The following is a 21,720-nucleotide window of genomic DNA, read 5'->3' as shown; positions in this document are numbered from 1 at the left end:
ACACTTTTTCCCCCTTTGAATTTTTTGCACAGGTCTTGATGGAGGTGGCCTGTAGATTGCTAACATCCATAGGTGTTGTTTGACTGGCCGTAAAGTCTCGAGGAGGAGGCTTCCTGTACGGACGGAAGTGTCCTCGATGATAATGGGTCGAGATGACAGGAGACGTGGGGGTCAAATCTGCTGGGGCCCCGTGCACCAATCTGCCCATTGCGGCAAGTCCAGTTGTTATAACAGGAGACATTGGCGATGTGTCCGCGTCCATAGGAGAAGGAGGCAAGTAGAGTTGCTCCTACAGATGATGGTCATCTGGTTCCTGCATGGGCACGTCTCCTGGTGACGTCAGTTCTTTTGCTGGCACTGATATGATGGTGAGAGGACTGCATTGTGAGTAATGAGAGATTCCAGTATCCCGAGCGTCAGGTGGAGCCGAAGGTGATGTAGCGGCATCCGGAACAGGCGTTACCGGCACACGAGGCCAAAGCTGGTCCGAATGACGCACTGCAACACCCGTGTCCGTCTAGATTTCATACAGGCATCGCCCACGGTGTCGTAAGATGCGGCCAGGATTCTATTTTGGCCACCTGCCATATCTCCGTACCCAGACAAGGTCAGCGGCGGTGAACCGAAGGCGGTGAAGCGAAGGCACCCGCAGCCGTGAGGTGGAAGGCCGCAGAAGATGAAGTAGCTTGCAGGGCTGTCGGCCATGTAAGAGCTCAGCTGGGCTATGGTCGCTCATGGGGTTGAAACGGTAAGAAGCCAGAAATTGGAGAAACGCATCATCAGCTGCAGAAGAAGTAAGGAGCTTCCTCATCTGAGCCTTAAATGTGCGGACCAGTCATTCAGCCTCACCGTTTGACTGTGGATGGAACGGAGGGGCCATGACATGCATGATGTCATGTTGGGCACAAAAATCCGCAAAATCAGAAGAGGCAAATTGTGGACCATTATCAGTAACAAGAGTAGAGGGAAGGCCTTCCAAAGAGAAAATGCGAGCTAGAGCATTGGTGGTTGCCGCGGTGGTAGACGACGTGCAATGGACAATGAAAGGAAAGTTAGAGTAGGCGTCAATAACAAGAAACCAATAAGTACCTAGAAAAGGTTCTGCGAAGTCTGCATGAATATGCTCCCAGGGCTTCTCAGGCGAAGGCCACGGTGACAAAGATGACTTCGGGGCGGCAGCGTGTGATGCACAAGGGCCGCAGGCAGCGGCCACGGGTGCAATTTCAGAGTCGATGCCAGGCCACTACACACGACAGCGCGCCAGCGATTTTGTGTGAGAGACACCCCAGTGCCCTTGGTGAAGGAGGTGCAAGACCGAAGCACGCAAAGACGCAGGTACCACAACATGCGGCAAAGCATTTATGGTGGAAAGGAGGATAACACCATCCCTAGCCGTGAGGCGGTAACGCAAAGCATAGTAGTTCCGCAACGGATCAGAAGTCTTAGTGGATGGACAATCTGGCCAACCCTTCTGAATACAGCGTAAAACCCAAGAGAGGGTAGGGTCAGAATCTGTAGCAGCCGCCAGCCGTCCCCGGTGATGGGGAACCCGTCCACAACCCTCTACTCGGCAACATCCAGGTGGAAACACAAAAGTTCGTCCCTATCGAATGCCAGATCAGGACCCCTGGTAAGGTGAGACAGTGCATCAGCTTTTGCATGTTGAGCCGTCGGCCAGAAATGAATCTCATAATTGAAACGAGACAAGTAAAGAGCCCAACGCTGGAGGCAGTGTGCAGCCTTGTCGGGAAGTGACGTTAATGGATGAAACATCATGATCCGTAACAAGATGAAATTTGGATCCATAGAGAAAAACACCAAACTTATGAAGAGCATAAATAATGGCCAAAGCTTCTTTTTCAATTTGAGAATACTTTTGTTGGGCATCCATGAGCGTTTTGGAGGCATAAGCAATGGGTTGTTCAGAACTGTCAGAAAAACGGTGCGCAAGGACTGCACCGACCCCATATTGAGAGGCGTCCGTGGCAAGAACACGATGTTGGCCAGGTCGATAAGTAGCCAGGCACGGGGCCTGTTTCAGCATAGTCTTCAATTTCTGGAAAGCCGCATCGCATGACCCGGACCAGTAAAAAGGCACGTTTTTATGCAACACGCGATGCAACGGCTGAGCCACCGAAGCAGCAGACGGTAAAAACTTGTGATAGTATGCTATTTTTCCCAAGAAGGCCTGCAGTTCCTTAACAGATGTAGGGCGAGGAAGGGCATTGATCGCAGCGACAGTTTGCTGAATCTGACGAATACCATCCCAAGAGAGTTGAAACCCCAAGTACGTGATAGATGCCTGAAAAAATTTTGATTTCTGAAGATTACAATTAAGACCGGCAGTCTGTAAGACATGAAAAAGTGTGCGGAGATTTTGAAGATGTTCGTCAGTGGTGCAGCCAGTGACAGCATTGTCGTCCTGGTAATTTATACACCCAGGGACAGTGAGCAATAATTGTTCCAAGAATCGCTGAAAGAGAGCAGGGGCGCTGGCAACCCCGAATGGCAATCGTTGGTATTGATAGAGGCCGAAAGGCATGGTAAGGACCAGAAACTGCCGGGAAGCAGCGTCAAGAGGGAGTTGATGATAAGCTTCTGACAGGTCAAGTTTAGTGAACAATCTCACTGAAAGTGACTGGAAGCAAGACCCCTGAAGCAGTGAGATGATCCAGCTCCCATTTGACCTGATCACGAAGGGCCACAGGAATGGGCCGAGCCCGAAAAAACTTAGGCCGAGCAGTGGGTTTGAGTGTGATATGAGCTTCAAAGTCGTTTGCTCGGTCTAACCCAGGAGAAAAAAGGGTTGAAAATGTCGTCGACAAGGAATCCAATTGAGCATAAGGAATAGCATCAGAGACGATATTGACAGAGTCATCTATGGAGAACCCAAAAACATGAAAGGCATTGAAACCAAAAAGATTCTCCATGTTACTATGGTCGACCACAAATATGGGAACAGTGCGAACGACAGATTTGTAAGATACCTCAGCATCAAATTGTCCCAAGAAAGAAATCTTCTGTTTATTATAAGTCCGTAATTGCCTAGTGACAGGTGACAGGACTGGAGAACTCAACTGAAGATACATCTGAGAATTGATGATAGTGGCAGCAGAACCAGTATCCACCTGCATGCGAACATCCCGACTAAGTATTTGGACAGTGAGGAATAACTTCCCTGAAAGGGAAGAAGTACAGTTGACAGACAATACAGAATCAGAATCAGCGTCATGTTCATGAACATCATGTATGCGGTCGGATTTGCAAACGGATGACACATGACCCCCCTTTTTTTTTTTTTTGTGGCACATGGCCCAACATTGTGGACAATCTTCTTGTGAATGTTTCGTAAAACACCACGGACATGAAGGAAGTTGCCATGGGTTTTGGTGCAGTTTCTTAGAAGTTTGTTTACGGTTAGGCCGAGGCTGCGCTTGGGAGCGTACTGTGGCCACGTTGGCCGGCGGGGACACGCCGCAAGCTTCGTCAACATCGCACAGAAGTTGTATTTCCCCGACGTCGCCCCATGCCTCTAATTGCGCTCCAGCGGCATGAGAAATTTCAAAAGACTGAGCGATGGATAGGACTTCATCGAGAGTTGGATTTTCTAACTGAAGGGCACGTTGCCTAACTTCTTTTTCGGGTGCCAATCGAATAATAGCCGATCAGATAATAGCATCCCGTACCATGGAATCGGCATAGGATTCTTTGTGAACTTCAGTAACAAATTGACACTTTCTACTATGGCCATGAAGTTCAGCAGAGCACGATAGGATTGATTTGGTTGTTTTTGACAATGATAAAAGGCAACACGAGAGGCTACCACATGCGTTTGCTTTTGAAAATAGACAGACAGAAGTGAGCACATTTCAGCAAAGGACAAAGACGCAGGATCTTTCAGAGGAGTCGATTGTGACAACAACCAATACATTTGAGGTGAAATCCATGAAAGGAACAGAGACTTACAAGTTTGTTCTTCCGTGACATGAAATGCCAAGAAGTGCTGTCTAAGACATTTTTTGTAATCAGACCAGTCTTCTGCCGTCTTGTTGTAAGGAGGAAATGTAGGTAGAGACAACGACGAGAGCCGCTCCGCATTTGATGCTGCGATGAAATCACGAATCGCATTTGTGAGAAGCGTTTGCTGTTCTATGAGACCTTGCAATAGTTGCTCTAAAGTAGCCATGGAAACATATGGGTCGATGATGGAAAAGAAAAATCACTACCTCATCGCCAATTTTAATAACTTCAAGTTGAACAAATATATTTCAAGGAAGACACAATACATGAAAGTCACAGATCAAGTAAACAGAGTAAGATGTGTGTACACTTTAACAGTCAAATCATAACTGAGTCCAAGTCTAGCGGCCGCTGGCTGGCTGGCCACTTAGGTGGCGCTGCTGCTGCATGGCTGGCAGACAGCGCCGCATGTAGAGGACCCGCGTAACTGCGCAGCGGCACTTTGAAAGATCGGCGAGTCACAACAGGAAGAGCATAGATGAGGAGATTGAAATAGGGAACCAGTGTATGTACACATTCTTCTATGCTGATGATCAGGTCGTTGCAGCAGATGTTGAGGAATATATGTCTTACATGCTGTTGGAAGAATATAAGAAGTGAAGCTTGAAAATTAATTTTGAAAAAATGGAATATCATTGTTGCAGAGGGGATGAAGGTAACTTGTACATTGGTGGACTGCAAATTAAAGTGTGTAAAGAGTTTAAATACCCAGATAGTATTGCATCATTCATGTGGTGGAAGATGTGACAGAGATATCCAATGACAGATCAGGCAGGGAAGGGCAGCTATCCAAAAAATAAATGCTTTACTTTTGTCCTCAAAAATTAGTTTAAAGGTAAAAATGCTATTATTGAAATCCATTGTAGAACCAATACCAAGTTGCTGGAGTGAGTGTTAGGGACTCACAGAAAGGAAAAAAAAGGGACCTAGAACTTTAGAAATGGACCACATGATTACAGCAATTAGAATTTCCTGAACTGACCGCATACGAAATGAGGAAATAAGAAAAAAGACTCAGACCATGCATAGTATCATGAATAGAATAGAAGAAAGACTGCTGGGATAGTTAGGGGATGTCAAAAGAATTGAAGAGGACAGGTAGCCAAAAAGAACACTTCCATGACAATCTCCTGCAAGGAAAATGAGAGGAAGACCACAGAAAGGGAAGCTAAGGGACATCCAAAAAGTGATTGACAGAAGAGGATGAGGAAGAATGGCAAGATTGAGGCATTTGGTGACAGAGATGCGGGATGTGGCAACAGCTGTAGGATCCCCACAACAACCAGAAGAATTTATTTTAAAAGATGGAGGTATATCAGATTAAATTAAACAAGTATTTCTACAGCTTATGAAATGAAGTTAACACTGACATAGGCAAAAGGGGCAGTTAGGTAATAAAAATATTTGTACAAGCATCAAAATATGTTGCATGTAAAAAGAGAGAAAAAGATGAGAAAATCTGAGATGGAATGAGGCTGCAGTTAATGAAAAGGTGGGCATATCAAGCAAACAGTAATAGAAATGTAATAGAACATGCTGATATTCCTTTGAGATGATGTGAGAAGATTGAATTAAAAAAGTTTGGAAAGAGGAATAATTGAAAACAGTAAGATTATGAATAAACAAAACAAAAACTTATATCGGTTGAAGTGGCAGATGGCACATGTGTGATAGAGACAAACTGCCTGTTGACTTCTGTGTCAAGTTCTTTGGCCAACATTTGTTTAATAATCTTCACGGCATTTCTACAGTATGAGTGGCTGGCATTGTCGAAGGTTCATCCTCCATTGATGGTGGCAGGTTCTAGTTGAGCCCATAGCCAGAGATTATATTGTCACTTAGAAACCACAATCAAATCCAAAACCAAAGGAAAGGGTGCCGATAAAGTACAACACTTACAACTGAAAGCACTTCTATTACTGACACCAAAATAGAGCCAGAACAGAACTGACCTTCTTAATGGAAAGTGTAGTTATTTACACAAACATAAAATATTTCAGAATAAACAAACATTATAAACATTCCTTTAGAGCAGTTAGTGTCCTTATGTTTGCATCCGCTTATTTCTAAAAACTATCAACTACAGTAAAATTTAATGAGCTACCACCTCTTAATCAAGAATGTTCCTCACTCGTGGTGGAGTCTTTGAACATGGTGTGCAGTACTTTGTTCGGTGTTGTCTAGTGGTGCAGGAAAACTCGCTTCAGTGTTGTGCTTGGTGGTAAAGAGGTGCCAAAATGGCCGGGGATGAAATGGTAATAAACCTGCCTAATACTTCTGGTGCACACTGCACTTCAACGCAACATTTACACCACTCTGCAGGCAGTATTCTGAGTGCTGATACCAAGCAAACAAACCAGGCATCCGTCTTTGTACTGCTGCAGTCAGTGGAAGCCCCAGTAAATGTGACTCAGGAAGGTAGCACAGAAGACATGGTAGCATTCCTCTCATTAACTGAACCACAATAAAACACTGACACTGGACACAGGTGCAAAATCCTGCTATTTGTATATACCCCAGCGAAGTATGGCAGATGGTGATGTGAGGCATGTGACATTGTGTGGGACAAGCTGCTGAGAGCATGACCAGGAGGTGTTGCCTCATCGAAGCTACAGTTCGGCATGTGTGGTTTCCAGAAAGCATGGCAGTCAAAGCCCTACCTTTGGCGGGAGTGATCAGTGAGGGTGCTAGGGGGACGTTGTGGTGCCTTGGATGGCAGGCAGTTTGCTGATCACTGATTTTTGGTGAGTGCAGTCCGTCCACTGCTGCTACAGGTGGAGGTGAACGGAAGAAGTTCTTACACAGTTCCCCTCTTCTGAGAGAAAAACACCGGTGACAAGCACACACAGGAGTGTTTGGAGCTGACTGATGTTGCTTCCTGGGGGCCATGTGTGGGTTGTCGCCTCTGTGCTCATGCTCATGCTGTGGTTTTCGGTGAGAGGAGGGGCTTGGGCAGATCCTGTGCACCATGTTGGGAGGGTGTGAAATAGTGTCGATACTCCAGTGGTGCGGGTACTCCAATGGTGCGGGTACTCCAATGGTGCAGGTGCTAGCAGCAATGGTGACAACACTGTAGGGAATGGTGGGTACCTGTGGGAGCAGGCCGATTTCTGCTTTGGCTGGAGGCTGCGAAAAGGACAGTGTGGTGACAACATCAGGGTCCTAGGCACTGGGGAGGGGGGGTCAGTCATGTAGTTAGTTGGCGGGGCACAGAGGCAGTGCCTGGGGCGACATTGGTTGGAGGTGCCTTGGATGCAGTGTCTGGAGCGGCATTGGCTGGTGGCACGTCAGGAACAGTGTAGGGGACAGTGTCGGCCTTGGTCATATTGGAAGCAGTGTTTGTGGTGCTGCAACGGGTGCCAGTGGTAGACAGGAGCATCTCCACCTCGATGGTGCAATGGTGCAGTGCTAATTGGTTGGAAGAAACTGTAGGACATAGACTCGTTGAGCATGTTGATGGACAGAGTGGCGGCTGGTTTGCATCTGCCCTAAGCATGGTGTGTGCATACTGTGAGTTTATGGTGGATGAAATTACAGTACTCACCATGATGTTGCAGATTTGTTGGTTGTGGCTTGACCATAAAGCCTAGGAGCTGCTGCACGAATTGTGGGATGGTGCTGTCAGGAGGAAGTGGGGCTGCTTCCAAAAAATCACCAGGAATGGCGAGTGGCTGTCTGTGTACCAGCTTGGCAGCAGTAGTTCCTAGGTCGGTTTTGTGTGTGTTCCACAGGCCTAGAGGTACCAGGGGTAGAGCAACAGACAGTTCGGAAGAATAATGTGTAAGTGTGAGGTGGAACCAGTGCACCGTGCTGTTAGGTACTGGGTAGTAGCTGGTGGTATGGTGGACATTGGAGCCACAGATAGCTGTCAGAGATCAGAGGAGGGCCGAGGTAAACTGGCACCCGTGATATGCAGGACACCCAGGTCTGAACGAGGGCTGCAGCCACAGTTTTGGGGAAATGTCAGGGATGGGGGTGGCCTCTGGCCAGCCTGTAAATATGTCAATAATATCAATACCCACTGAAGGAGGGTAGGGGCCAGCAGTGTCAGGGAGTACATGTGTGAACTGGTGTTGTGTGGGGGGGAAAAGGCAGGCAGTCACAGGGGGGTGATTGTGCCATCCAACCTTTGTGCACTGGCTCGGAACACAAGAATGGGCCCAGTTGCTACAATCGTGATGAATACCTGGACAGCCAAAGTATTGTTTCATGATGGTGGCAATAGGGCAGGCGCCTGGGTGTACAAGGCCATGGATGTAATCAAATGCCGGTTTTTGGAAGGTGGGAGGGAGGAAGGGGTGGGGGTGATTGTTGGAACTGTCAGGACATGAAGGATCCACGAGGATGTCGCACCAGATCTTACAGTCAGAGCCGAGTATGTATTTTAGCTGGAGGTTGAGGTCCAAATCAGCATTCTAGCTTGGGCTAGGTCTGGACCACCCTCTTGAGCAATGGCCAGGGCATTGTAGTCTAATGGTTGGATGATGATGCAGGGGCAGCTAAGGCAATCAGCCACAATGTTATTGATGCTGGCAACATACCAGACATTGGTAGTGAATTGTGTGATATACTCCTGTAGCCTAAACTGTTAGGGTGAGATCTGGTCTGTGTCTTTTCTGCAAAAACCAGAGGCAATGGGGCAGTGGTCTGTAAAGATTGTAAAGATGTGTCCTTTGACTGAAGCTCAGAAATAGCAGATGGCACTGCGAGCAGCTCATGGTTGTTTGCGCCCCAGTGGCATTGTGCAGCAGAGAGCGTGGACGATAAGAAGGTGAGCGGTTGCCGGGTGTTGTCCATGCATTGTTGCAGGATGGCCCAGTAACAGTCTGGCTCGCATCTACCGCTGTTGTGAGGGAGGCACTAGAATGGGGAGTCGGCTGAAAGGCCCACATTGGCGAGGTCCCATTTTGTTTTTTCAAAGGTCTTGATCACAGTGTGCTGGAGAAAGGGTCTCTTGTGTGGCAGCTGTGTCCTTAAGATGGCAACAAAAAATTTGACCATGCTGATGAAACACTGGAGACCTTTGAAGGCACTAGGGCATGGAATGTCTACTACTGCCTGTACTGTCTCGGGGACGGGCCGGGAGTTGCTGACAGAAACTAAGTGTCTGAACAACTTGACCTTGCTCACCCCAAAAAGGAATTTGACATGGTAATGATCACTTGAGCTTTCTGTAGGCAGGACAAAATTTCACGTAGGTTTTGGTGGTGTTCAGAAGGGTCCCTGGAGAACACCCATCAGAAAAAAGCAAAATAGTCGGAGCAAAAATCTGTCGTGTTTCTTGCACCTCATGCATGGTCTGCAGGCTTTGGATCATGTTATTAATGCATTCATGAACAGGATGAAAGGTGTGATTATGGCTGTTTTTCTCAGTGTCCTCCAGGGTGACTGGGATTTGTGTGTAGGCTTTAGTGCAATCTATCTTACTTTTTTGTTGTGCCTAATATTTTTATTGAGGATAGTAGTTCCCAAGATGGTATCATTGTAGATATGGAGGAGTGGGACAGGATAGCAGTTAGGGTGCTGGACAGTGAGGGTGCCAGGAACCATCCTTCTTGGGGTTGGGGTGAAGAGCCGAAGCCCACTGGCTTTTGGAAGGGTGAAGTATGCCAGCAGGGGTAGCTCCTCGAACTTTTTTTGTGTGATTTCGCACTTACAAAGGGGGAGGGGGCAGGTATGGCACATGGCAGAAAACTGGATAAGGAGGGGAAATTCTGCAAGGCACTTAGCATATGGGCCTGAAATCACCAGCTGTTTCATGGTGAAACTTGTGGTGGGACAAGAGCTGCAGCAGATGGATCTACTGGAGGTACCATTGACTATAACAACACTTCACTGCATTGTCCAGTAATCTGTTATGACTGAGGGAGTCGGTGCCCAGAATGGGGTCATAAACATCTGTGACTGGTCCATGAGAGTTCACGCTGAAAGCCTGCACCTTGTAAGTAGGGATGGATAAGTTGTTGCAGGCGGTGACAAGGAGGGGAGATGGAGGGTGGGTGGCAGCTGGGATTTGGGAGTAGTTTGCTGGGAAATAATGATAAATCAGAGCCAGCGTCAATGAGGTAGTGGACAGGGGAACTAGCGTCATTCAAATCCCGTGTGTGTATGGGTGCTGTGAAGTGGTACAGCAACCAGGTCCACCTACTGTTGGTGGCTGCCAGGACTTTTCGGGACCAGGAGTAAGGCATTCTTGCCAAACCTCTGGTGGTACCAACAAGCTGCATCTAGTTCACAGTGGTTGTCAGGCAGGCAGTTAGAACTATGCCACCAGGATTGCCACTGCCTGGTAGCGGATGCAAGAGCTGAAGCTGAGCAATGCTGGTGGTAAGTGCTGCCACCTCAGAGCTCAAGCGCATCAGATTCTGGTAAAGGTCAGGGCCCTGCGTGCTGGGTGGAGGGTCATTAATGGCAGGTGGCACAAGTGATGTCAAACATGCAGGGACTTGGGGTGGTGTGGGAGGGGTGGGTGAATAGCCGGCTAAAGCTGTGTCGTGATAGCCAGAGTTCTGCACTGCATCTGTGGTGGGGAAAAGGGTTCAGGGTTTCGAACAGTTTACAGCCAAGACCATTGCGTCGTCTAACAGTAAATTGATCTGTGAGTCTGGGGCAGTCAGTATGGGGGCAGGAAGGTACATGAGAAAGCAATTTAGCAGCAGTCCTTCAGACAGGATGTACAGTCCGGTGAGTGCTCAGATGTGATAACAGCAACAGGCATGGGCATATGTTGTCGCTCTGCTTGGATGATGATAAATTCTGTGCCTGTTGTAACTCTGAAGGCACAAATCTGTATATGATGTGTTCTTTTAATTTAGTGTAGCTGCTCGAGCGGGGTGGATGTGAAATAACAACCTGGACTTGGGTGCCGGTGGTCATGTCTAGGTAGCCGACTACCATCCCAAATTTTGTTGCATTTCTTGTGAGAGTACCCTGTGAAAGCTGCCTTGGTGGAAGCAAACCACAGGTGTGGGTCTTACCAGTTGAAGGGGGATGGGGGAAACTGAGGAGCTGCATGACTGGGGGGGGGGGGGGGGGGAAGGTAAGCAGATTTGGCTGGTAGGTGCTGGGGCGGGAGAGGTAATGGATGGCTATTGGGCATGACCACTGTAGGAGCGGGAATGTATGGCAGTGACATTGTGACTTAACAGTGTGGGCAGTGTTGCAGAATGTAGAGTGGTGCTGGCAAGCAATATTGTGGAGAAGAAATTAGGTGGAACGCATGGTGTGGACCATGCAATACAATCTCCACCATGCGATGCTGCAGAAAGGAGGGTTCAGTACATAGCACAGTAAAACTGTGACTTGTCCTGGTGTGTGGCTATCAACTGCAGGTGAGGTGTGGAGGTATGTAGAGGTGGTGCACGTGGAAGGAGAAGGTGCATAAACAGGTGGGAGAAGGTCATGCATGGAGGGGTGTGGATGGGAGCAGTGGAGTGCAAAGAGGGAGGGTGTGCTGGAGGGGAGTTGTACCGCTCATGAAGGGAGGGCATGCATGGAGGGGTGTGGGAGGAGAGTGGTGGTGTGCACAGAGGGAGGGTGCATGTGGAGGGGTACAGGATGGGGCTGGAGAAGGCAAGAGGCGTATAGGGGTGTGAGTGGGATGCATCTGGCTAACCTAACAGGAACTGATTTTGTTAATCGGAATAATAACAAATAGAAACCAGGGTGTTTCAATAATGAGACTCAGCACTTTGATTTGGAGGGGATCATCAGTGAGGGAACGATTTAGATTCCCTCCTATGCTCCTAAGGCGCACATATGCCCATAGATGCGCACTAATTAATAAAGACAACAGTAAATAATGGGGCATGCTGAAAGAAGCATGTGAGCTGGTTCAGAGATGTTATTCCTAAAAGCTAACAATAGTTTAACAAGTTACTGCCTGTTAATCAAGGGGGAAGGGGAGGGGGTGTCTTTGCTCGTGGTGGAGGCTTTGAACAGGGTGGACTATGAATGATTTACAGTGCTTTGTTCAACATCATCTAGTGGTGTGGGAAAATTTGCTTCAGTGATGTGCCAGATGGTAAAGCAGTGCCAAAATGGTCAGGGATTGAATGGTGGTAAACCGCCTGGTACTCCCGATGCACACTGCACTTCAACACACTATTTACACCATGCTGCACACAGTATACCAGATGCTGATAACGGGGGGTGAACAAAGTGTCCAGCATCACTACAGCCATAGTCAAGGGAATCCCTGAAAGGGAATGCAGCTCAGGAAGGTGGTGCAGAAGTTGAGGTAGCACTCCTCTTATCAACCAAACCACAACAAATCACTGACACTGGACAAGGTGTGAAATGCTGCTGTCTGCACATTCTTTGGCAAAGTGTGGTAGACGATGGCATGAGCATGTGGCATTGTGCGCAAAAAACTGCCAAGAGCATGGCTGGGAAGTGTAGCTTCATCAAAGTGGAAGAAGAGACTGCTTGAGTGACAGTTCAGCGTGTGTGGCTTCCAGAAAGCTTGGCAATCTAAGCCCTACCTCTGGTGGAAGAGACCGGCGTGGGTGTTGGGGGATGTGGTGGTACTTTGGCCACTAGGCACTTCGCTGATCACTAGTTTCTGGTCAGTGCAGCTAAAGATGGAGTTGAACAGAAGGAGTCATCACAGGCTCAAACAACTGTAAGGCACTCTTTCTCATTTATACAATAGTTTGTTTCAGGTTTCAAAGCCTTGAAGCATAAGCTATCACCAACATATCCTGAATTTATGCTAGAACTTCCTCCATCCTGAAACCATTACTGTGGGTGTAAAGTTCTGTCTCAGCATCCTTGTGCTACAAAGCTTGAACTAGAGAAGATCTCAGCACCTCATTAAGGACAAGGAACGTTCTCTCTTTCACCTCATTCCTGGAAAATTTTCTCTCTCTCTGCAGTAGACCTTGCAAGTGACACACCTTAGTACAGTAGTCCTTTATGAACCACCGATAGTAAGAGCAAATTCCGAAAAAAAATCAGCTGCTCTCATTTACTCTGGATTAGGGCAGACTCCATCACCATTCACAAGGTGCCCCAAGATTTTCATTTGTTTGGTGACAAAAGGCAGTTCTTTGGATTCAGCCAGAGACCTGCAGTATGAACCCACCTCAACACAGTTGTCAGTCAGCTTAGGTTTTTGTCAGATGCCTTTGGAAAAATGACTCTGTCATCCAGATAGCAAAGACATGTAGTTCATTTAAGGTGTCAAACTAGGTTGTCTGTCATGTGTTTGAAGATTGCTGGAGTGTTACAAAGTCCAAACAGAGTAACTTTGAATTTAAGGAGGCCATCAGTAATTATGAAGATAGTCTTTTCCCCTGTCAGCATCATCAGTGTAGATTTGTCAGTAGCTTGTCTGCATGTCCAAATTTGTGGAATACTTTGCTTCTGTCAAGCAGTCGCAGGTGTCATCAGCGCATGGCCTTTCTTTGTGATTTTGTTCAGTCATCAGTAGTCAACACAGAAATGCTGTTTACCAATCTTCTTCTTCACAAGGATCACTGGAGAGGACCCAGGACTCCCTGAATGTTTAATGATGTCACATTGAAGCATCTTATCCACTTCCTCCTGGATTATCCGTGATTCAGGCGGTGACAACCTACACGACTACTGGCTAATTGGTATATGTCACCCAGTGGTGATACTGTGTTTTATTGTGGGTCATTTGGTCTGTCTTTACTGTGCTCTGGATTTGAAAGCATTTTAGAACTGACACAGAATGGTTATTACTCACTGATGTTGTTTCACGTCAGATCCTGTTGTCATTTTGACAGTAGCTGCTTCTCCTGTGTTGTCTGTAGTGGTAGTGGAGCATGATTCTTTGTCAGTGACATTAAGCTGCCTTTCCGAGACTGATTGAGCTGTCCCTACAAACATACCTTTAGGGATGAGTTGTGGCTACTTGTGACAGATAATTAGTGAAAGTTCTTCCTGACCACCCACAATGCTTTTGATCATCACTGGCACATAGGTTTCTTGTGTGAGCCTGAGTAGCTTCTTGCAATCAACAAAAGATTCACAGTTTAACTAAGCATCTTCATTGATGACAGGAAGTCATCTTGATGATGTTGTGGTAACATCATAATTAACAAAAAAGATCTGCCAGAGCAATCTTTGTATATGTGTTAGTTGGAATAGCTTCATCAATCTGGAGCTCTGATCTCCCACAGTCTGTGATTGCTTGTGATGCCTGCAAGAAGTCCCATCCAAGAATAACATCATGACTGCATTCTGTTAAAATGAAAAATTTGAAGGACTATGTACTCTCACTGGTAATTATTCTTGCAATACAAGTTCCTGTCAGCTGAAGGTATTTGCCATTTATGACTCCATCACAATCATCATTGCATCACAGAACATAGTCTTCTTTAGTTGCTGGTGATAAGCATCTGACATAGAAAAGAAAGCCCCAGAGTTGACTAGTAACCACAAAGATTGGCTGTCGATGATGACATTGATGAGATTTGCGGCCATCTTGGTTGTTGTCACCCATGAAAGATTTTCATCTGTTGTGGCCCCAACACTTGCTTAGTTTTCCTGAACTTGGCAGCTATGTTAGTGGCTGGTACATCTGTACAACAATGATGAACAGCAACAGCAGGTGCTGAACAATCTCATCCAGTGTGAGGTGATGAGCTTTGACCCACAGATTGACTAAAACCATTTGCAGTTGACTGGCATGAATAGGACTCTTGTGATGTTGACATCTTGCTACATAACAGTCATCAAACACTCATATTTTTTCTATGAAAAAGTGTGTCCAAGGAGTCACCACTAGAAATGGACTGATGTGGTTGCTCTCCATCTTCCAAACGAGTGTTGTTCTGTGGGTCGTTTTACATGCTGGAGGGGTTGTAACTATTTTTGTTGGATGCCAGGTTGTGGATTGACAGTGGCTAGATGGCCACATACATTCTTTGTGGCATGTTGGACTGGTGGTGGAAATTGATGCCAAACTTTGATACACCTCTTTTACAATATTCTCTATTACCACCTAACATATTGGATTGACATTCAAGGATGTTATGTCTTTTTTACCCTCAATCTGATATTTCTGGGTACTGTTCATTGCTGTATCTCTTCTCTCGCTATATCTGTTGTATGAGAGAAAGGAGCTTATTGTGGCCTTCCACAACTGCCATGGTGATAGCATTCAGTCATCGATTACATCTCTTTCATCTGACTCTTTCTGTTGCATTCCTCAGTTCGCTGGTACGTCATGATGACTTCCACTGTTGCTGTGATGTCTTCTACCAGAAGAGGTTGGTACATGTCTTCTGTGATTCCTTTCATCAAATATGATATTTTGTCAGTGTCTCTCGTCTTAAGATTTGTGATCTGGCATAGAGCCAGAAAATTTTGCTTGTATTACTGTGGCATTTCCCTTTGACATTGGGCTCTGTTCTCCAGTTGTTCATCTACTAAGTGGACTTGTTGCCAATGGCATTGCAGTTGGTAGAGTGCATCAGAGCTACTTTTGTTTGGTTGATGAAGTTGTACTGTTCGGATCTAATGCAGATGAACTTCAGTAATGAATGGAAGAACTTAATAGGCCAAGTTTGAAAGTAGGTCTTAACATTAATTTTAATGAGACTAAACTAATGCATTAAAAGGTAATTCACATGAAAAAACTGTATAATTATTAGCATGAGAGAATGGCTGACTAGTGCTTACTTCCAGGAGATGAAATTTACAGATACTGCTGAGGGACACTTTTAAATTTTGTCTGTCGGCACTGCTTGGGATGTCGCCCCCTGAAGATAGGTACTTGTACTATTGGCCTGCTAGTAGTTATCTATTATACTTCCACAATCTTAAATAAATTTTCAGGTTAAAGCCAAAGACCCAACAGACAACAATAAAAACAATAGAAGAAAAGAATGAAGATTGTAACTGTTCCGAAAGAACAGATACCAATGGTGACCATGCAGCTTCTCTAGAAAGAAATGATAATTAATGAAACCCTTAGCTGCCAACAGGTGTTGTTGATATACCTCAATGGGGACAGCTGAAAATGTGTGCCCAGATTGGGACTCGAACCCAGGATGTTCTGCTTAGATGGCAAACGCTCTATCCATCTGAGCCACTGAGGGCACAGACGATAGTGCAAGTGCAGGGTCTTATCCCTTGCATGCTTCCCGTGAGACCCACATTCCCAACTGTCCACAACCAACATTCGCAATGTTCTTAAAGGATATTTGCCCAGTCATTCATTACTCGTGCCAACTAAGGTGATGAATTCCGTAAAAGTTTGGGCAAAGTGTGCGCAATCGCACACAAGAAGGTCAGTGGCAGGGTAGCCTTTAACTATATGAAGATAGTAACTGTTTGGAAAGAACAGATACCAGTGATGACCAAGCAGCTTCTCTAGAAAGAAATGATAATTAATCAAAACCCTCAGCTGCCAACAGGTGTTGTTGATATATCTCAATGGGGAAAGCTGAAAATGTGTGAATGGGAAAATATCCTTTAGGAACATTACGAATGTAGGTTGTGGACAGTTGGGAATGTGGGTCTCCCAGGAAGCGTGCAAGGGATAAGTCCCTGCAGTCGCGCTATCCTCTGTGTTCTTGGTGGCTAAGATGGATAGAGTGTCTGCCATGTAAGCAGGAGATCCCAGTTTCGAGTCCCGGTCAGGGCACACATTTTCAGCTGTCCCCATTGAGGTATATCAACAACACCTATTGGCAGCTGCGGGTTTCGATTAAGAATAAAAGAAGCTTCATCTACAGTAAATAGGAATAAAGCTAAGGGTAGTATCAATTTATTAAACTAAATATCAGGGGAATAAAAAATAAAGTAGATGAGCTGTTAGTGTGTTTAGATGATGTCTAAAATAAGAATGAGATTGATATACTTTGTCTGTCTGAACACCGTTTAATTGTGGGGATGGGAAGTGTCAGTATAAATTGGTATAATTTAACATCTTTAATTTAGCATTGTACATTTGCAGATCTAGCATGGTAAAGGAGGAGCAGCCATTTATACAAAACAAAGGTATAAACACAAAATAGTAGAAGTAAGCAAATTTTTGGTCGATCAGCACTTTGAAGTTTGTCATGTGAACTACTGCTAGATAATGTAGTGTTGATATTAGCAACAGTGTACAGGTCCCCATTAGGAGATTGGGAGCTATTCATAAAAAAGTTTGACTCCCTGTTATGCTGGTTGTCAGACAAAAAGAAGAAGTTATTAATCTGTGGTGATTTCAGTGTAAATTGTCTAAGCAGTTCTGATAGAGAAAGTGAACTAGAAGCATTATTATTGACATATAACTTGGAATGAGTGATCAATTTCCCTAAATGTATAGATCAAGCACTTTAATAGATAATGTATTTGTGCAGCAAGAGGATGTAAAAGTAACAGGTGCTTTTCCTGTGATGAATGGATTACCAGACCATGATGCACAATTCATTAACTTACAAAACCTAGCAGAGTGTACAGTTCAGAAACCATTAAGTAAAAGTGTATGGTTGCTCAACCCAATATCTATAGAGCACTTCAGAGAAAGTTTAAGACATGTTAATTGGGGAGATGTACATAATGAAACATATTTTTTGATGAATTTGTATCCCTTTTTGCACATCAATGCCCAGAAAAAAAATTGCTAAATGTAACACCAAACGCTTTTCAAAGAAACCTTGGTTTATTACAGGTATGAAAGTGTCTTCAGAAAGAAAAAGAAAACTGTATGAGGCAGCAAGAATTAGTAAAGAGACAGAAGAAATTTCACACTATAAAAATTATTGTAACACACTGAGAAAAGTTGTCAGAAAATCAGGAGTATATTCGAGATGAAATTAAAAACTCAAGCAATGAAATCAAATCAGTATGGAATGTTGTTAGAAGGGAGACTGGAAAAGTAACAGCTGAAGTAGTTAGTACTACTATTATAGAGAATGAGACCATCTTAATCAACAGTACACAAGTAGCTAATGTATATAACAACTATTTCTGAAGCGTAGTTGAAAAAATTGGTGAGAGTAGTTCAAAAGAAAAAGCCAAGCAGTACATGGAAGAGTCAGTTTTGAGAAATCCTAGTCAGATTTATTTTCACCTAACATCATCTTGTGAAATAAGGAAAATCATTAAATCTTTGAAAAATAAATGTTCTGTTGGAACAGATGACATCTCTACGAGATATTAAAACAATTTGCAGCAGCTACAGCTGATGTTCTGAGTCACATATGTAATGCATCAGTAACTGAAGGTATTTTCCCAAACAGGTTAAAATATGTCATTGTCAAGCCACTCTGCAAAAAAGGGGACACCACAGGTGTCAATAATAACTGGCCAATATCTTTGATTGCTGCATTTTCAAAAAGTCTTCAAGAAAATGATGTAATCAAGAGCAGTTAGCCATCTCAACAATAATGTCAGAGTTTGGATTACAAAAATGCTGTATATAATGTAGACAGCAGTATATAATTTCACTACCCACATAATAGTAATGGTATATATATAAGGTCCCATACTCCAAGGAGCATAGGGGACAGTGTGGGAGACCCACACCACTGTGATAGGCAAGGTCCTTGCCTTCCACTGACCGTAATGGGGATGAATGATGATGATGATGATGATGATGATGAAGACTACGCAACAACACCCAGTCATCCCAAGGCAGGAAAAATCCCTGACCCCGCTGGGAATTGGACCCAGGACCCCGTGCGTGGGAGGTGAGAACGCTACTGCGAGACCACGAGCTGCGGAATAGTAATAGTAAAATGTCACTGATAGGAATTTTCTGTGACTTATCCAAAGCATTTGAATGTATACATTATGTTACAGAAATTACAATTCTATGGTATAAATAGAAAAGCATATGAGCAGTGTAAGACATATCTACAGAACAGGAAGCAAAATGTTTCTTTATATGGTTCAAGTAATCTATGGAAGTATCCCACTTCATCTAACTGGGGTGAAATTACATTACGTGTTCCACAGGGTTTGATCATGGGTCCCCTTCTGTTCTTGATATATGTGAATGACCTCCCTTCTTATCTGAAACTAGAAGATAAACTGACACTATTTGGTGATGATACAAGCATCATTATTACTTCAGTAAAAGAAACTCCGATAGAGAATGAAACAAAGAAAGTATTTGGAAAAGTTATTGATTGGTCTTCTGTGAATGGGCTTGCTCTGAACTTTGAAAAACCACAGTGCATCCAATTTTCTACAACAAGGGGCACAGTTCCTTCATTAAATATAATACATTAACAGAATTCAGTAGACAGGGTAGATCATACTAAGTTTTTTGGTGTACATATAGATGAGAATCTTAATTGAAAAATTCATATTTGGATCTCCTAAAGTAACTAGGTTGAGCACATTTTGCAATCAGAATAATTGCCAATTTTGAGGATACAGAAATTAGTAAGCTAGCCTACTTTGCATACTTTCACCCTCTGATATAATACAGAATAATATTTTGGGGTAAATCAACACTTAGGCAAAAAGTATTCACTGCTCAAAAGAGAGTGGTAAGAATAATGTGTAGGCATCTGTTTAAAAGGTTAGGAATTCTTACAACAACCCCACAGTATATTTACTCAGTAATGAAATTTGTCTCAACAACATGGACCAGTTTAAAAATGACGTTGATGTTCATGATTATAATACCAGAAGAAAGAAAGACTTGCACTATCCTCTACCTAACCTATCTTTGGCACAGAAAGGGGTAAAATTTGCTGCTGTAAAACTTCTCTATAAATTACCGGATCAAATAAAATGTCTGAAAGACAGCATTAATAGTTTCAAAAATAAATTGAAATCGTATCTGCTCGACTACTCCTTTTATACCACAGATGAATTCTTGAATAGGAATAAATAAATCTGTAGGTATAATATATGCATTTTGTGCCATTTAAGGGACTATGGTAGATAATAAACATTTTAAGCTTTTTTGCATCATAATGGTCATGAGATTGATCAATGGAACACATAACTAACTAACTAACTACTTATATATCTAAAAACAAAGATGATGTGACTTACCAAACGAAAGCGCTGGCAGGTCGATAGACACACTAACAAACACAAACATACACACAAAATTCTAGCTTTCGCAACCAACGGTTGCCTCATCGGGAATGAGGGAAGGAGAGGGAAAGACGAAAGGATTTGGGTTTTAAGGGAGAGGGTAAGGACTCATTCCAATCCCGGGAGCGGAATGACTTACCTTAGGGGGGAAAAAAGGACGGGTATACACTCGCACACACACACATATCCATCCACACATATACAGACACAAGCAGACTAACTACTTAGAATTTTGTCTTGCGAAGGTAAGTGACGACCAGACAGTATTTGTAGTTTTAAGTGCATTGGAGATATTTAGTTCCTTTATTTTCTATGACATACATGATTTTTCAACCTTATTAATAAATAACTATTTTCCTTTATTTTTATGCTTAGCAGGTAACTTTTATCAATTTTACTGAATATTTCGAAGCCTAAAGTATTAGTGGGGGCTGGTTATAAAACTTTGGATATTGCCTTGAAAAAATAAATGTACTTAATATAATTATTTTTTTGGTTTGTAGCATCTACTCTGTTATTTGTATAATGTATTTGAGGTTGGGTCTTCCTCTGCAATTTCTGTGCTTCCACAACTCCTTCAATTATTATTTTCAATAGACAGCTGAGCCCTTTTTCTTTTTAGGTGCTTCACGAGGCATCTTTTTTTTCTTGCTCTAATGAAAATTTTCTTCTTTGCGAGCATTTCTCTCCAACTGCTATTCATCATTCTTCTGTAGCACCATGTTTTGAATGCAGTTTCCCTCCTCTCTCGCTACTACCATCCAAGCTTTGCTGTCATATGTTGTGAAGCTCTATACCTAGGGCTTATATTCTTTGTAGTGAGTACATTTTTCTTCTTATTAAAAGCATTCTTGGCCCGGACAATTCTGCATACTATCTTCTTGTAGGTTCTTCTATCACTCGTGATTTTACTTCCCAGGTAATTAAACTCATTTACTTACTCAGTTGTTTCATTTTTCAGCTTTGTCACCATCTTGCTTTCTTTATTTCTACTGAAGACTAGAACTTTTGTTTTATGCATGTTCATTTACATATGGAATTACTCCACCATTATTCTATCCATTGTGTTCGGGATTTTTTTGCAGGTCTCCTTCACTTTCTGCTATACCAACAACAAATTTCAGTATGTCTACCTTATCTCCATGAATTGTTACTCCATGTTTACTTCTTTTCTCACCCTGTCAATTGCCTTTTGCATGTTCAGTGTAAGTAAGAAACAACATTTGCATACCCTATTTTGAATGCTAGCTGATTCTTCTTTATTGCCACAATAAACTATTCTGATTTCATGTATGTAGGTTTTATGTATATGTCTTCTCTCTTTAAAGCTAATTCGTGATTGGCGAATGATACTGAATAATACTTTCCAGTTGACATTGCCAAATGCTTTTTCAAGATCTACAAATGCTATGAATGTACTCTTGCCCTCATTCAGCTGTTTCTCTATCACTTACCTCAGAGTGAATATTGCTTCCCTTGTTCCAATACCTTTGGTAAAACCATACTGGTTTTCAGATAATTGTCCCTGTGTTTATTTTTCAATTCTTCTAGAATGATATTGGTGACTTTTTGTGATGCATGGCACACCAGGCTCAATCTTTGGTGTTGTTCACACATTCATTGTTCATTGCTGGTACACATTGAAATCCCAACTCTGCAGTATCATAGCAATCCACTGAT

The 21,720-nt window shown here is 43.7% G+C and overlaps 1 protein-coding gene across 1 annotated transcript in view; it reads left to right on the top strand.

Annotated features, from left to right (window-relative positions):
- LOC126088260 (spatacsin) overlaps window positions 1-21,720 on the top strand; it is a 388,646-nt gene that overhangs the window by 295,929 nt on the left and 70,997 nt on the right. The window lies entirely within an intron of this gene.

Source organism: Schistocerca cancellata, chromosome 6 (assembly GCF_023864275.1).
Source record: "Schistocerca cancellata isolate TAMUIC-IGC-003103 chromosome 6, iqSchCanc2.1, whole genome shotgun sequence".
NCBI lineage: Eukaryota > Metazoa > Arthropoda > Insecta > Orthoptera > Acrididae > Schistocerca > Schistocerca cancellata.
This window is presented reverse-complemented; position numbering and strand designations above follow the sequence as displayed.